This window comes from Equus asinus, chromosome 22, assembly GCF_041296235.1.
Source record: "Equus asinus isolate D_3611 breed Donkey chromosome 22, EquAss-T2T_v2, whole genome shotgun sequence".
NCBI classification, from domain to species: Eukaryota; Metazoa; Chordata; class Mammalia; order Perissodactyla; family Equidae; genus Equus; species Equus asinus.
The window spans coordinates 37,811,741-37,830,168 of NC_091811.1; the positions used below are offsets into that span (position 1 = coordinate 37,811,741).

At 35.1% G+C, this 18,428-nt stretch overlaps 1 protein-coding gene across 14 annotated transcripts in view; it reads left to right on the forward strand.

Annotated features, from left to right (window-relative positions):
- CCDC91 (coiled-coil domain containing 91) overlaps positions 1-18,428 on the forward strand; it is a 331,952-nt gene that overhangs the window by 206,996 nt on the left and 106,528 nt on the right. The window lies entirely within an intron of this gene.

Here is an 18,428-nt window from a genome sequence, read left to right on the forward strand (position 1 = left end):
GGGTAAGCGCAGGATGCTAAAGAAATCTTCAGAGGTCCATCTAATCTCACATTACCCTAGTGCGTCCGTGTAGAAACAGCATCAGTCAGCTAATAAGTAAAACTATCATGAGAGTAAATATAAATGGTCTTATTTTCCTTACATTTTAAGAGTTTCAGATCAGATTGGATTTAAATGCAAAATACAATTATTTACTACTTACAAGAGATTTAGAAAACCAAACAACATAGGCTAAATATGAACAAATGAAAACAGCTTTTTTTTTTTTTTTTAAAGATTTTATTTTTTCCTTTTTCTCCCCAAAGCCCCCCGGTACATAGTTGTGTATTCTTCGTTGTGGGTTCCTCTAGTTGTGGCATGTGGGACGCTGCCTCAGCGTGGTCTGACGAGCAGTGCCATGTCCGCGCCCAGGATTCGAACCGACGAAACACTGGGCCGCCTGCAGCGGAGCGCGCGAACGTAACCACTCGGCCACGGGGCCAGCCCCAAATGAAAACAGCTTTTGTATTACAATTCCAATAAAAAGCAGAGGTAGCAGTGTCAACAAAGTTATCTACTCTTGTCAGAGTAGAATTTGGATAAAACGTATTAAAAGACATTTTTTACACCCATGTTTATTGGTATAAGTCAACAGTAATGGAGAGATAACCAGGAATTATTTACTTAACTATGTGTCAGATACTACAATACGTCCATTCCATGTGTTGTCTTATTTATTTCTTTATAAAAACACTGAGATTGTAGCAGTGATAATCAGTGAGTCAGGAAGATTTAGTAACTTGACTAGCTTCTTACGTCTAATAGGTAACAAAATTTGGATTTAATTACAGATCTAGCGTCAAGATTTAAAGCAAAACATGTCAGAAGTACAAGGAGAATTTTAATAAAAACTCAGTTGGCGATAAACATACCAATGTGTCTGTGACAGATGATTTTGGGAAAAGCAAAAAGTAATTTTATCATTCACTGTTAATAGGGGTCCTGAAGAAAGATGGAGAAAAGAAGTTCAGTGGTAAAATTTGCATATAAGAGGCTTACAGTTCTATTGTAAAGAAACTTTATCATTTCCCCAGCATCATTCACAATCACACTTTTTGGAACAGTGTTTATATCCATGCAACACTAGTGTTCCACTGAATATAATTTTAAAATTTCTGAAGTCAAGGTATAGAGTATTTGAATATAATAAGTTACCAAATAGAATACCTGATAATGAAATTTTCTTTGTTGGATGCCTAGAGAACATTTATAGAAATTAAATGACATGAAATCTAAATAAATTTAAGTCAGAAATATGTAGTATGAAGTGAATGAAGCTATAGTTTCTCGTTATAAGATAAAATATATAGAAAGCAATAATCCTTCAGCAAGTTTTGTTTTTTAAAGTGCTCCTTATAAAGTGCTGGTGAGTTGTTTATTGTCTGCTACTGATTACACTCTATCAGTTGCTTTACAGGCAGGTCACTTTATCCCTAAAATAATCTCCTGAGATAAGCTTTAGTTCACCCATGTTACTGATGACAAAACTATAGCTTAGATCCATTACAAGTCTTGCCCAAGATTACGCAGCTAGCACATAGAAGAGCTCGTATCTGTGGTTTCAAATATTGATTCCTGTTATTATATTATATTCCTTGTACTGCATACACTTAAAAAACAGCCATGGGGGCCAGCCTAGTGGTGTAGTGTTTAAGTTCACGTGCTCTGCTTCAGCAGCCTGGGGTTTGTGAATTTGTATCCTGCACGCAGACCTACATCAAGCCATGCTGTGGCGGTGTCCTGCATACAAAAAACAGAGGAAGATTGGCACAGACGTTAGCTCAAGGCCAGTCTTCCTCACAAAAAGAAACAACAAAAAGGACAACGATGCCTCTGATCACACTTTTTGGCATCTCTACTTCAACTTTACCATCCAGCTAAATTACAGGTTTAGTTTACAACCACCAAAAATCCTGCCATTGTTATTTTTACTTTAGAATTCAGCCTTATGAAACTCAAAAGGGTTATATTCTTTATGTCAGAAACTAATACTCTGAATATTGTCAGACCTTTTACTGCATTTCACTGTCTTTACCAAACAGATCTTATAGGTTGTATTCCAAGATATATTACCTTGTGTGACATTATTTTACTTATAAATAGCACCTTTTCTTTCCCTCCAGTAAAATAAGCTACCAAAGTGCAGATTTTTATGAAGTTCTTGAAAGAAATTTCAGTAAGTCAAGTGAAAATTGGGCAGATGATTACAGTGAATATTTAACTTATTTTAAGTAATGGACCTATTTTCCTCCATAAGATTAATGTCTGTGTTTTTAAATCTGCTTAAAATCGCCTATACCCCCTCCTATAAATTGTGTTATCTAGAAAATATGTAGAAGATTCGATGTATTCACTGTTTTCTTCTAGATGAAATATTTCTATGATTTTTATGTGTATTTGAATAGCACTTGACATTTCATTTAACTGGAAACTGTTCTAGACAGGTTTAGATCAAATGGATATATTTTAGCATGTTATCAGCTAGGTCTTTGATGCCCAAATAGCTCTAAGTGAAAATGAAGTAGAAACATAGAAGCTAAATGTAGATAGTTCTTTTGTTTAAAACGTTTTTGTTTTATTTTTCCTGTTTTAAAGGTCAAATATTTATTAGGTAAATATTTACTTGACAACTGTATGAATCATACACCCTACTGAGTGCTGGAGATAGAACAGCAAATAAGCCACAGTCCCTTCCCTCATGCAGCTTCCCGTTTGTTGCTCTCAGAGTTTATCTGTTCCTTGGAAAATGGAAGGTAAAGGGAAAAGAAGGCAAAAAGCTGCAGTCCCACCACTTAAGCACTATGTATACTTTATTCTATTTCCCACCAATTTGTTCCTTTTCCCATACTATAATTAGAGATTACATAACATCTTCCTATTTTCAGTTAATATTGTTACAGGTGTGTTTTTAAGTTTTTCTCAGTACCCTGAAAACTCAGTGAGTGCAATGATATTTTCATTAAATTTTCTTTATCCCCTCACTGCCTATCATTTTAGAGTCACTAAAACAATTTTAAATGTACAAATGTACCTTTTGTTCTTAAACAACTTTGTGCCGGTGGCTTCCTATTGTAGGAAGCTTAGATTCTTCCCAGTTTTTTTCCTAGTGTAAGGAATGCTGCAATAAGTTATTTTGCCTAAGTATTATATTCCTTTTTTATATTTTTTCGATAGGTGTCTAGGTGTGAAATTATTTATATGGCAAGAACCTTTGTTATTATTATTACTATTAATATTATTAACATTTTAAGCCCTCTTAATATATCTTGAAAACTTGTGTGTACCAATTTACAAATAACAAGCAATATAAGAAGGTGCTCGTTCACTGAACTTGCAGCAACAAATTTTAATAAGTAACACCTGTTAGGTTTGTGTGATGGTTAATTTTGTATCTCAGCTTAGCTAGGCTGTAGTGCTTAGTTGTTTGGTCGAACGCTACTCTAGATGTTGTTGTAAAGGTATTTTGTACATTTGACTAACATTTATTTATAATAAGTTGACTTTAAGTAAAAGAGATTACCCTCGGAGCTCCTGGGTTGGTGAACAAGTGGAGATTCGGGGAGAGTGGCTCACAAGGAGAGGTCACAGACGCTCCACACCCTTTCTCCATACCTTGCCCTGTAGATCTCTTCTATCTGGCTGTTCCTGAATTACATCCTTTTATAATAAACTGATAATTTAGTAAGTAAAAAAAAAAAAATTACCCTCCATAATGTGGATAGGCCTCAACCAATCAGTTGAAGGCCTTATGAGCAAATACTGATTTCCCAAAAAAGAAGAAAATCTTCCTTAATACTGTAACGTAGAAATCCTACCTGAGTTTCCAGCCTTCCTTCCTGCCCTAATGATTTTGTATTTGCTAGCCCCTACAATAGCATGAGCCAATTCCTTGAAATAAATAAATCTCAGTCTCTCTTCCTCCCTCCCTCCGCATATCCTATTGGTTCTGTTTCTTTAGGGAATCCCGACTAATGCAGTTTGTAAATTTGTATTTGTTTACTTATCTTTGAGATTGCCATGACTTTTTAAGGGTGCTTTGTCTTGCTTTTCTATACATGCTCTGTGCTGCTTTTCTTTTGGGGTTTTGTTTAGCTATTCAGATAGTCCCTGAAAGTGCTGGAACCCTGTATTTGCATCTATCACTCTTATCAGCCCTATCACTTTAGGATACACCAAATGCTTACTGTAAATCATATGATTGAGTGATTGACTTAGGTAGATATTGAGGAATTCTAGTTGTCGTCTTTACTGCGTGTATCCAAAAGTACTGTAATTACATCAAAGTAATCAAAGTTTGGTTTTCTCATAAATTCAAATAGAATTCATTCAGTTATATTAATTTATCACTCTTTTGGTTATTTTTTCATGCTGATGTTTATATGGGTTATAGGTAAAAGGGTAGATATCAAAATCCAAATTTTATGAGAATTAGTTAATGACAGATATTACTTTTTTCTTTTTACTTAATTTCATCTATAATGGTTATGAAACAATAGCAACACTAATTTTATTACTTTTACAAGAGTTAAGGTGTTATTATTCCAATCCATTCTTAGCATACCATTAGGGTCACTTGAGTCTCATTCTCATAAAATAGGCAGAAAAAGTCTGCCTTGAGACCATTTATCTGCCAGGAAAAACACATTTTATTACCTGCTAATTATTCTCCCAAGTGTATATAGTGCTATGTTGGCAGTTTGTGGCTAGCCATAAGATTGTTTTTCTCTCTTACCACATACTTCGCTTTTCTTTATTCTCCACATATAATAAATTTATGAGAGTGAATAAAGAAGTGAAATTTTAAATTGAAATCACTACACAGAGACTAAGAAGCTTACATTCTATTTCCCTTGAATGTATTCTCCCTTGAATGAGAGAATAGACAAATTATCTTCCTCATTTAAAGTGAGTAATGTTTACGTTAAGAAGAAAGCTGTGGAAAGAGTAGTCCTACTCGTTGCTTGGAGGAAAATTTATAATGATGGTAAGGAGAAATTAGAACTTCTTAACTCCTGTTTAGTTTTTTCTTCTCTAATTCCTGTGTTGTTGGATTTTTTTCCTTCACTAATCTCCCTCAGTACAAAGATCACTCTTTTTGACAGAGGACATTGTTAAAGGAGATCACAAGGTCTAGAGTAGTGAAAAGATTGTGATTGTACAGCAACCTGCTGATAATATGTACATAATTGCCTGTCTGGGTAAATTGTGATCAAGGAATTTGCAAATGAAAATAATGAATAATAATTTTTTAATAATCTTTTATAATAATTTTAATAATTTTCTAATAAATTTTCTAATAAATTCTAATAATTTTAATAATTTCCTATAATCTTTTGAAGCGTTTTAAAAGAATAAGCTAAGTGTCCTTGACTGCACATGGAAAAGTACTCTTAAATTTCAAAAAGAGTATTTCACAAACTGGTGATTGTAATGATGGTTTTTGGTATGTTCCACGATGGGTTGTTAAAGAAGAATGGTAGCTTCTGGAACCAAGATTGATTTGCTAAGAAAATATTGTAAGGCTAAACTTATCCTCTTGGGGAACAGATTTGCTAGGCTAATTAGTCAGGAAAATGGGACAGGACAGGATATCTAAACTTAAATAAATTAAGTCTCTCACAAAGTCATTGTGAACAAAAGTATGAAATATATGAGAGCAAGGGCATTAGATAAATAATGATGAAATGAGTGCACCAAATAGATAAATATATGGAATGATATCCACTTAAGGGAAAGGTCTGTAGTGGAATGCTGCAGGGTACTATCTTCATCCTTATTCTGCTCAATATTGTTGTCAATGATTTGAATGAAAATATTGAAAACATTTTCATATTTGTATATGACATGAAGTTGTATTTAAAATATTTTAAAAGGCTGGAGTAGTGGGCTATATCCAAAATGAAATTTAAAAGTGATAAATGTTAGTGTTTTATACTTAAACTTCAGCATTAATAGAGGTTTAGTAGCCAAACTGAGCTATACATGCATGTATTTAGCATTTAGGGGTTTTATTTAACGGTAAGTTTTAAAAACGAATGGGTATGATTTAATTGAAATTCACTTTCTAAAAAAATGAGAAGAGGGGAGTCTCATTCTAATTTGAACTTACAGCATGTAATTCCCTTTAGTACTGTAATTCCCTTTAGTACTTTTAAAAGATTATATTGAAATTGGGACATATTTAAAGGACGGTGGATACATGGTTGAAGGGACAGGAAGACGTATAGTATGGAGAACCATTGAAGGTACTTGAAATAAGTTGCCTATTTGGAAGATTGTAGAATCGGTAAAAGATTAGATTTATTTTGGATCATTATGGAACTAGGGGCAGTGTATTGAATCTAGAGGGAAGCATTTTAACTCAACAGGAAAATACAAATTTGTATTATGTTTCATCTAATTGTGTTTCACTGATATGAAATCAGCCATATTAGACAATTTTTGTGTATAAAAATAGCTGTTTTCTGTGGTTCAACTTAAAGGGTAGTGAATGACTAGCAGTGCCTTGAGGTAGGAAATTTCTTTTCTCTGGAGTAAGCTAGTCATAACATGGACAATCATTTAATGGATAATTTGTGTAGGGGTTTCAAGCATTGCATAAATAGATTGTGTCCTTTAAGTTCATTTCTGATCTGAAGATTTTGTGATTCTAGAAATTAAATTCAATTTTGCATTCACTGTGCATTTGCTGAATGGGAATCCAGATAGACATGGGCGTGACTATGGTTCACAGTATTGTTGTTGATTTAAAATGTCTTCATTTGTCTAGATACGTAAACACCTTTTATTAAATTTAAGGAAATGATAAGTGAATATTTTATGTAGTACTGGTTTACTCCAATGCTTAATGGGATTTGTTTTTAACTATTTCTATCTTTACATTGACAACTGTTTTTTTAAACAAGATTTTATTTCTGTAAACCAATATCTTGGATATTTTCTTTCAGAAAGATTAATATTTTCTTTAAAATATCCACTCTGGATAAAATTAATACTTTGGATAGAAATAGTTTCTTGTGAAATACTTTCAATTAGCTTTTATAAGATAAAGCATTGGAAGTAGATAGCAGAAATGATAGTAAAATAACTGTTTATTGTAGAAAAGTTATCTTGAAAACTAGTTTCCAGCACCAGATTTCTTTGCGTAGAGATGTTTAATGTATATTCTGTTTTAAGTAATAATAATTTTGATGAAAAATGGAAACATGAGAAAGATCTTTATATTCAGTGGATTCTCTATCAAATAAGGAATTTAGTAATTCAGATGGGAAAGCTATTCGTTAGTTTTGATACCTCATGATTAAAGCTCATGAATCAGAACTTTGATGTTAGGTGAAACATAGGTTTGTTACCTAGACTCTCAAAACAAGGCATTGTTTCAGTGGCCACAAAGATTATCTGAATCAACCTCTGAAATAATATTCTGCATTTAAATTTTCATCACTTGAACTACTTTCAAGGTCTGTTTTCAGAAGTGGTGATCCATTAGGTATCTCAAGAAAAATTTTTATGCTTATGAGTTCTCCATCTATCCCTATTCTATGTTAACCATTGTAAAACCTATAATACTTTGATCATATGAGTGGCAGTGAAAGAGAAAATAAACAGATAGGTAAAGTGAGGATTGAAGTTCACATTATAAAGTTAACAGACTTAGCACAAGTAGTATGTCCAAAAAAGCATGTGCAGTTATGTTATATACCATGCACATGCTCTAAGCATTTTACTGTATTAACTCATTTAATACTTATGTACTTATATTTCATTAGAATGAATCAAATAGATTAGACTACCTCGAACAGAGCTACATGAAGAGTTTATAGTTGTGCCCAAAACGGTAATCCCGTCAGCTCTCCTTAGAGTAGAAGAAGGACCTGGAAGGAGTGAGTGGAAGGCTCTTGAGTGCCAGCAGCCTCCAGCTATTCCAGAGCAGCTGCTTCTGTTTACCCCACTGTGCTGCACTGTTAAAGCCGGTGAGTCAAAGGCTGCCAGGAACTCACCTTAGTCTAACAAAGTTGAGTTCATAAGCTTGCTGCAGCAAGGGATAATGTGTAGTAAAGGAACTATGAATCTCTAAAATGGGGAGTTCGGAAGAATACTTAGAGGATTAGGGGGCTAGAAGTAGTCGTAGAATAGTTGAACTGAGATGTCTCAGAATTTATTTTTTAAAATAGTTGCTGGAACAATCTGTGATCTATAGAACACATGAGTCTGTCCAGAGTTACTTTAGATTAGTTTTTCTGTGGTCTTATTTTGGAATATATGGGTCTGAATGCAGTATCGTTAAAAGATTTGAACTTAGTCTGTTATGCACATTATGGCTAGGTCTGGCATAATTTATTTGTTTTGTAACTCAAGTCTGTTTGCAAAATGTGGTTTCTGTTTCCATTCACAGTTCTCCCTCTTAGGCTAATTGTCAGTAATATTGTTTTTCACTTTATCAGTGTCTCTTTCTTTTTTAACATCAGGTGAAGGAGTTAATCATAACCTCCCCAGTTCATAGCATATTATCTTATTTGGTCTTATAAGGCCTTTTCATGTGTGTGTGTGTGTGTGTGTGTGTCTGTGTAAGCATATGTATGTGTACATATATGAAATTTTTATCCTTATTTCCCACTCATAAGGTCTTCCCTCTCATTGGAGGAGCCATTTTAAACTATTTAATATGTGTCCTTGTTTGAATGTGTTCTTGCAGTTTATGTGTCATTTTGTGTGGATACATTTTATTTTACAAAAATGGTATCATATAGAACTCATTTTGTTTCCTTTTTTCCTCTAAGAATTATGCTTCTAAGATCCACTAAACATTATGCCTTTAAAATCTAAAACTGTTGCTATGTGTACGTATAAACCCTGTATTTTAAAATCCATCTGTTACTATGCGAAAATCCACTTCATTTTTCTAAATATGCAAAACTTTTTCTGTGTGTACATATAAATTCTCTGTTTTAACATCCGTTACTGTGTGAAAATCTACTTCATTTTTCTAAATGGCAGAATCCATGGTGTGAATTCACCATGTTTTTTTCTATTCGTTCTCCCATAATGGACATCTAGGTTGTCTCTTAACTCTTCACCAACCCAAAAACTTGTATGTGGCCTTATGGTTCAGTATGAGGGGAAAAAAAAAATGTCTACCCTTCCATCTGTCTATCAACTGTCTGTCATTATGTCCATCCAGGAGTTGAATTGCTGTATGATTGGTTGTGCAGATATTTAAATACTGCCAATTTGTTCTCCAGAATGGCAGTGACAGGCTACAGTCCTACCAGCAATGGACAGATTCCTGCATCCCCATTTTCCCCAAAAGACCTGGCATTATCCAGCTTCTAACTTTTATTCTTTTAATAAATGATGCTTCATTCTTGATTTGTATTTCTTATTATAAATTTGACAACTTTTGGGATTACCTTTTCAATAAACTCCCTGTTCATTGGCCTTTTTTTCTCTTGAAGTTGATCTGTTTTTCTTGTCAATTTGCAGTGGTTCTTTGTAAACTGAAATATTAATCCTTAAAGCATTTAGATAAAACAAAGTCCTTTCATCTGTAAGTGGAATGCTAACTTTGTCCTTAAAGTTCATTGCTAAAAAAATCCCTAATTTTGATGTAATCTCATCTGTCGATTTTTGCCTTGTAGTTTCTAAGTTCCTTTAAGAATTCCTTTAATGTCCTTACAGCCAAAAGCTTATCTGTACCTTTTTTTTCTCTACTAACTTTATAATTTTACCTTTCACATTTTGGTATTTTATACCTATAGAGGGTAACTTTCTATATGATGTTAGATAAAATCCAATATCCATTTTCATTTTCTTCTCTAAAATGAGCCACTTTTCCTCATAGCATATACTTGAGGGCTTGGGCTCATGGTTAAAAACCCATGTGTGGCTTTTCAGGCCTGACCATGGGCAATTACAAAGACTTACCTGGCAGGCCTCACAGGGAAAAACTACTCTTCTCACACTAGACTTTCTGCACAGCCAGTGCCTTGCAGTCTTTGAAGGGGCTGCATTCAAGTACTCAGGCCGCCTGGCTGACATGCTCTTCACATATTTGCATTCCTAGCTCAGGCACCTTCATTCCTAAGTATCTTTATCTGAGGCCTTGGGCAGAGGTCTCTTCAGGTGTTTCTGCCGAGGCCCCCTCATTGCGAGGGGAAAACCTTAAAGACACTTTTCCTCACTCTGACTCAGTATTCAGTACTTTTCCACTCCTCGTCCTCCCTGCCTTTCTCTTCTACCCCAGGGTCCATAAAACTGCCGTAGACTCATGTGTGGGGCTCCTGCACAGACTCCCATGTCTGTGCTGATTCCCGTAACCGTAACCTTGTACGCGGTTCCATGGGGGAAAATGGCACAAGTTGTTGTCAGCGCTTTCTCCGGTTTAGCCATCTGCTTATACTCTCACCATAAGTGACTGAAGGCTTCTCTTTTACGTTCATTTTGGCTCTTCGTTGCTTAATTAGCAACCCCTACACCTGAGACTCCCCCTCGCCAGCTCAGCCAAGCTCCTGTCAACACTAAGGTCATGGTTCTCAAAGTATAGTTCTTGGAGCAGCAGCTTCAATGTCAGCGTCACTTGGGAGCTTGTTAGAAATGCAAGTTATCTAGCACTGTGCCAGACTACTGAATCAGAAACGCTGCTCTTGGGCCCATCCATCTCTTTTAACAAATCCTCCAGGTGATTCTGATACATGCAAAAGTTTGAGAACCACTGAACTAATAAATGGTGTCCCCTGTACACATTGTTTTGTGGTGCTTTTTTATCATATAGTAAGTTCCCATATATACATGGTTCTGTCTCTGAGCTGTCTATTCTGATGCAGTAACCCATCTGTTTATAATAGATAAGTAAATCTCGTATTTATTCTTGCATAAATACCACAGTATTTTTATTACTGTGTTTTATTAGAATATGGTATGTCTTAATATGTGGTATGGTAAATCTCTGCTCTTTCTTCTTGATGTTTTTTTTTCTTTTAATATTTTAAATATTTCACTCCACTCTTTTTTTAGCTTGCATATTTCTGAAGAGGAGAAGTATACTGTAATTCTTATTTTTTTCCTCTTAAAGTGTTTTTTCTCCTCTGGCTCCTTGCAAGATTTCTTCTTTTTCTTTGATTTTCTTCCATTTGAATATGATTTGCATAAATGTAGAATTTTGGTATTTCTCTTTCTTGGTGTGTTCCATGCTTCCTGGATCTCTGGTTTGGTATTTGTCATTAATTTTAGAAAATTGACCATTACTACTTCAAACGTTCTTCTTCAATGCTATCATTCTTTCCCTTTTGGTATTTCAATTACACATATGTTACACCTTTTAAAATCGTCTCACAGTTCTGTGTTTTGTTTTATTTTCCCCTTTTTTGCCTCTTTGCACTTCACTGTAGGAGTTTTTATGGGCCTGTATTCATGCTCGTGGTTCTTTCTGTGGTTAGATTGAGTCTACTGATGAACCCCTCAAATGCATTCTTTCTTTCAGTTTTGATTTCTAGCATTTCCTTTTGATTCTTTCTTAGAGTTCCCACCTGCACATTATCTACCTGTTCTTGCATGTTACCTGCTTTTTCCGTTAGATTCCTCAACATATTAATCATTTTCATTTAAAATTTCCAGTCTGAGCTTCCAAAATCTTCATCATATCTGAAACTAGTTCCCATGCTTTCTTCGTTCCTTCAGACGTTTTAACCTTTTACTTTGTTAAGAGATGAATGTGTTGTGTCATGTAATAGAAATTGAGGTAAATAGACTTTCGGTGGGAGGTTTTGTTAATTTGGCTGGGAGTGAGAGACTGTGTTTAGTGTTTTCCATTGCTGTAAGTTGCCAGATGTTCACGTTTCTTAAAGGATCTTGTTTTTGTCTCCCTTTTTATCTTTGGCTTCCCTAAGAACTCCTCCTTAGATAGACTCTGCATCTTACAACTCTTTCAACTGTTATCCCCTGTTAATATACTAGAGCCCTGTTGCTTTGGTGATAAGGTGTTGGGGAGGGGTGAAGCATTCTATAATCTTATGATTAAATCTCAGTCTTTTAGTGGCTCTGCAACCTTCGCAAGTGTTTATTGGCTTTTCTCTCTCCTTTTTGTGAAACAAGAAGGCTGGGGGGGATCTTGGTAATGTCTTTCCCCTAGATGTAAGGTTTTACAAGGTTTTTTTTTTTTTTTTAAAGATTGGCACCTGAGCTAACAACTGTTGCCAACCTTCCTTTTATTTTTTTTTCCCTGCTTTTTTCTCCCCAAATCCCCCCAGTACATAGTTGTATATTTTACCTGTGGGTCCTTCTAGTTGTGGCATGTGGGACGCTGCCTCAACATGGCCTAATGAGTGGTGCCATGTCGGCGCCCAGGAGCCAAACCCCGGGCCACAGAAGCAGAGTGCACGAACTTAACCACTTGGCCATGGAGCCGGCTCCTATAAGGTTTTGATAAAGTCTTTTCACCTAAAGAATAGGTCTTTGTTATGGAGAATGCCCAGGGCATATTTCACAAAGGTTACTTTTTCTACTCGCCTTCCCAGAGCCATGAGGGGAAACTTCTTGGCTCTTCACACTGGGATCCTGGTGGATTTCTGGGGGGGGAACCCCTAAAAGTGCAGGGAACCCCCTTAGACATCAGCCCGCAAGAGTTCTCCCTCTGATGCTCATCTTCATTCAGCCTCCAGCAGTTCTTCAAATTTACCATTGAAGTAAGTATTCCTACCAGTTGATGGCTCCAGCAGTTTCTGCTCTAGGTTAGAAGATCTTGGCCGTGACTCAATAGATTTGTTTGTCTGTAGATTTTGGGTTGGCGGTTTGCCCTGTAACAGTTCTCTGATGGATCCAAGGCACATAATTGATCTTTAGTTTGTTCAGCATTTTTCTTATTTTAAGAATCGGAGTCATGACTTCCAAGCTCTTTGCATGTCAAAGGTGAAACCAGAAGTGTGCATGTATGTTTTCATTATCTACTTTAGCCAATTTGTTTTAGCCATCAAACCTTTTCTTAGATTAGAAGTTCCTATTGAAGACTTTTCGTACAAATAAGACTAGTAAAGGCATAGTAACACGAGTTGAATTGGGCGTGGGGATATCTAGTAGTCTTCTGGACAGAATTTACAAACTATTGGTCACTATTATGAACTGATCAGGACCAGGGCTGAACCCTTCTGAACATTCTATTGTTTGTTTGTCAAGCATTCTTTTATTCATCTTAGTACTTAATGTTGTATTTTTCATTACCTCGTGTGCTCATTCATGATAATTCACAGTGTTTACTGTATACCTTCATATACTTCATAGAAATATAGTTTATTTTGGGGGCAAAGAATGGAGTTTGTTGTATTTTAAAATATGTATTTTGTGTGACTGTAGAGAATAAAATCTCCTGGTTGGAAAAACCCACTTCTCATCTAGGGAATACATTTTTATTGCACATGGAGGAGAAAGAGGCATTGTCTTTTTATTTTCTACATGGATTTTAAGACAGTATATCAAAGGTGTTTGATGTGATTACTTCATTTCCTATCTAAAAGATTAAAAATGTGATAATCTTTCCCAAGATGTTATTCAGCAAATCTGCATTTCATGATAATTAAAAGGTTTGTGTGAGAAAATTGCCAGAACTTTCTTAAGTCTTCCAACGACTTTAGAGTCTTAAAACTCTCAGCTAAATTTTGAGGAGTGGGGCTGGAGTCTGATATATAATTCTTTTTATTGACTTTCCAATTTCTGTCATGTTATATATGCTTCTGACCTGTTTTTCCACCGAACCAGTAATTTAGTCCATTACTGGTCTGTGTAAATCTTAGCCACAGCTATTTCCCAAGGTGGTTTTGGGTCTAACGAGTGGTTGGTGTTGATGTCCAGCAGGAAATCTTGCAAACCAGATGATTGGTGTGGTTCAAACTGTAACCTTGTTAAAGCATTGGTCAGGTTGCACTTAGGAGAGTTATTTAATTAGTTTCCCAATAATATTTGTGTACAATTTTTAGGTGACCACTGCTTTTTTTTCTTTCATCATGGTTCAGAAAAAGACAGATGCTTGTTGTTATCAGAGTCAGATATTAATTCAGTACTCTTTTTTCTTTAAGTTATCTTTAGGCAGTCGTTTTAATACCTGGTAGAACTTCTCTCTAACAGTAGTGGTATCATAAAATTAAATTGAGAGCTTTCAATATACTAAGCACTAAACTAGAAAGGTTTTTTAAAAGTATAAGGACATTCACTGCCTGCAAGAGACGAATAATCTTATTGTGGGAGACAGATATAAAGTGTATTATACTACAATATAATAAACAGTATACTAGCGATAGAAACAAAGTCTTCTAGGATTACAGATAAGAGAGCAGACAATTCTTCTGAATTTTTAAAGATTTCAAAAGAGGTAACATTTTAGCGGGACTTGAAAGATTGGCTTTTGACTGGAAGAGAACAGAAGGGTGTTATGAGTAGACAGAAATAGTAAAAGTTCAAAATTGACTTACTTAAAGTGTATGTGTATTTTTTTTCTTTAAGTTATTGAAGTATAATTTACACACAGTAAAATCCAGCTATTTGAGGTATACCATTCTTTGAATTTTGACAGACTTAAAAAGTTTTACAACTGCTACCTAAATCAAGATTTAAAAAACATTTCCAGGGACTGCCCAATGGCATAGTGGTTAAGTTCATACACTCCACTTTGGTGGCCTGGGGTTCACGGGTTCCACACGCTGCTCATCAAGCCATGCTGTGGTGGCATCCCATGTATAAAATAGAGGAAGATTGGCACACATGTTAGGTCAGCAGCAATATTCCTCAAGCAGAAAAGAGGAATGTTGGGAACAGGTGTTACCTCAGGGCCAATCTTCCCCACCAAAAAAAAAATTACATACCCCCCAATTTTCTCTCATGCCCCTTTGTAGTCAATCCATACATGTATTTTTAAAAGGTATCAAGTAGAACTTTTGAGTGGAAATGTTTTTTGGATTTACTTTTCTGATATTGAATAGTTTCATATGGTATATTTTACCAGGGATTTTTTCTAAGCTTCCTAATTTGGGTTATTTAGATGGGTGTCTTAGTAAGTTAACTTAGGAAAGACTATTATAGAAGTTAATTATTTAATAATTTACAGACATGTATTATTTTTAATCTTAAATTACAAGAACTATTTCCATTAGTAAGGAGATATAAGATTAAAAATCACTGTATCGACAAAGGAGGCAAAAACATACAATGGAGAAAGGAAAGTCTCTTCAATAAATGGTGCTGGGGAAACTGGACAGCCAAATGCAACAGAATGAAAGTAGACCATTATCTTACACCATACACAAAAATCAACTCAAACGGATTAAAGACTTGAACGTAAGACCTGAAACTATAAAACTTCTAGAAGAAAACATAGATAGTACACTCTTTGACATCAGTCTTAGCAGCATCTTTTTGAATACCGTGTCTCACCAGGCAAGGGAAATAAACAAAAAATATAAACTAATGGGACTAATCAAACTAAAAAGCTTCTGCACAGCAAAGGCAACCATCAACAAAACAAAAAGACAACCTAATAATTGAGAGAAGATATTTGCAAACTATATATCTGATAAGGGGTTAATATCCGAAATATATAACAAACTCATACATCTCAACTAGAAAGAAACAAACAACCAAATTAAAAACTGGGCAAAAGATCTGAACAGACATTTTTCCAAAAAAGATATATAGATGGCCAACAGACACATGAAAAGATGTTCAACATTACCAATTATTAGTAGTTATGCAAAGCAGAATGCAAAATGCAAATACAAAATGCATATCAAAACTACAATGAGATTTCCCTTCATGCCTGTCAGAATGCCTATAATTAACAAGACTAGAAATAACAAGTGTTGGAGATGATGTGGAGGAAAAGGAACTCTCATACACTGCTGGTAGGAATGCAAACTGGTGCAGCCGCTTTGGAAAACAGTATGGAGATTCCTCAAAAAATTAAGAATAGAGGGGCCAGCCCCATGGCACAGTGGTTTTTTTACTTTTGCCACTTTTTTTAAGTTTGCCACTCTGCTTCAGTGACCCGAGATTCACCGGTTCAGATACCAGGCATGGACCTATACACTACTTATCAAGCCATGCTATGGCAAGAGTCCCACATATAAAGTAGAGGAGAGAGGCACAATGTTAGCTCAGGGCCAGTCTTCCTCAGCAAAAAGAGAAGGATTGGCAAGAGATGTTAGCTCAGGGCTAATCTTCCTCAAAAAAAAAAAAAAGAAAAAAAATTAAGACTAGAACTACCATATGATCTAGCTATTCCACTTCTGGATATTTATCCAAAGAACATGAAAACACAAATGCGTAAAGATATATATACTCCCCTGTTCATTGTAGCATTATTCACAATAGTCAAGACTTGGAAACAATCTTAAGTGCCCATCAAGGGATGAATAGAGGATGTTCCTTTGGAACAACATGGATGGGCATTGAGAGTGTTATGCTAAGTGAAATAAATCAGACGAGAAAGTCAAATACTGTATGATCTCACTCATAAGTAGAAGATAAAAACAACAACAACAACAACAAATAGACGCGTAGATACAGAGATTAGATGGGTGGTTACCAAAGGGGAAGGGGTCAGAGAGGAGGGCGAAAGGGATAATAGGGCACATGTGTATGGCAGTGGATGGTAATTAGTCTGGAAGTGGTGAGCATCATGTAGTCTACACAGAAATCAAAATGCAGTGATGTATACCTGAAATTTATATAATGTTATAACCCAGTGTTACCTCAATTTCAAAAAAACCCATTATGTTATACTTTAAAATGGTTCCTCTGTTTTGTGATTTTTATAAAAAGACCAAGGCATGACAAAAGAACAAACTGCTGGTTTTAAAAAGGAGAGGGTAGAAATAGAACAATGGGAGGAAACAGTTAAAATAAGTGTTTTGACATACACACAGCACACTTAATGAAAGCAGTACTCTAAGTAGGTAGGATTCATTCTGTTTTGTCAAAGTTGTTCTCAGTACATGCTTGTATAATTTGCAAAAGCAGATTTTTCACTGCCCTAAAGAAGCTTGTAGTCGAGGATGGGAATCTGATTTGTAGCATTATATTTATTTGCATAAAATATTATTAGAAAAAAGTAGATATTCCTTTTAATTCGCTATAAAGAAATTGTGTGTACATTGGAAAGAAACCTAAGAAATTGTATATAGATTCCATTAAATTTCTCTATATGAAAATATTATTAGAGTTCACTATTGAAACGATAATGAACCCCATTACAGGATGGATCCTGCATCAGTGAATTTGTCTGTAATGAAGTACATCATTATGTGTTGCAGTAAAAAATTATTTTATGCCCCTCTTGTTTCCCTGTGAAAGAGAAATGCTCTGCCCATACCAGGGGTGTCCTGTAGTTGCTCAGCCCTATAGTTTACTGCAACAGATAAATGTGTCTAATTCACTATAAAATCATATTTGGAACTTTAAAAAAATATAGGTATGACATTTTTCAATCTCTCTTAATTATTGATTCCTAATTATTGCATTGTCGTAGGAGAATAATATTTCTGTGACAATGAATCTTTGAAATGGCGACCCACTGTTGGGCAAATTTTCTTAAATCTTCTATGTATGTTTGAAAAGAATATATATTCTCTACTATTGATATGGTGTTACACATATACCCATTACTCGGGCCTGTTAGTTATATTCAAATTTTATGTTACCATTACTTATTTCCTACTGCTTCATCTGTTGATTATTGAGAGAAATGTATTAAAATCCCCTAGTATAATAATGGGACTGACAGTTTTATTGGCAGTTCTGTCAATGTTTGCTTTATATATTATGAGATTATGTTGTTATGTGCATACAAATTTAAGTTCTGTCTTTCTGGTGTCATTTTGCAGTGATATCTTCATTCTAAGAATGCCTTTTGCCTAAAGTCTGTTGTTGATATGAATATGACTAAGTTTTGTCTTGGTTAGAATTTACCTGAAGCTCTTTACCATTTATTAATTATCTGTCTTTCTGGGGTTAGATATATCTCTTATAAGCAGCATATGCCTAGATTTTTATCGTTAATTTGGCCTGATGATCTTTTTTTTTTTCTTAAATAAACTTTATTTTTTGGAGCAGTTTTAGATTCACAGCCAAATTGAGCAGAAAGTATAGAGCGTTCTCATATACCCTCTGACCCCCCCAATCTCCCCCACCATCAACATCCCACTCCACAGTGTACCTATACTGACACATTATCATCAAAAGTCTATAATTTACATTAGGATTCATTCTTGGTGTTGTACATTCTAGGGGGTTAGACAAATATATAATATGACATGTATCCACCTTTGTATTACTACTCAAAATAGCTTCACTGCCCTAAAAATCCTCCTTGCTCCACCTATTCATCCCTCCTTCCGCCTTAGCCCTCAGCA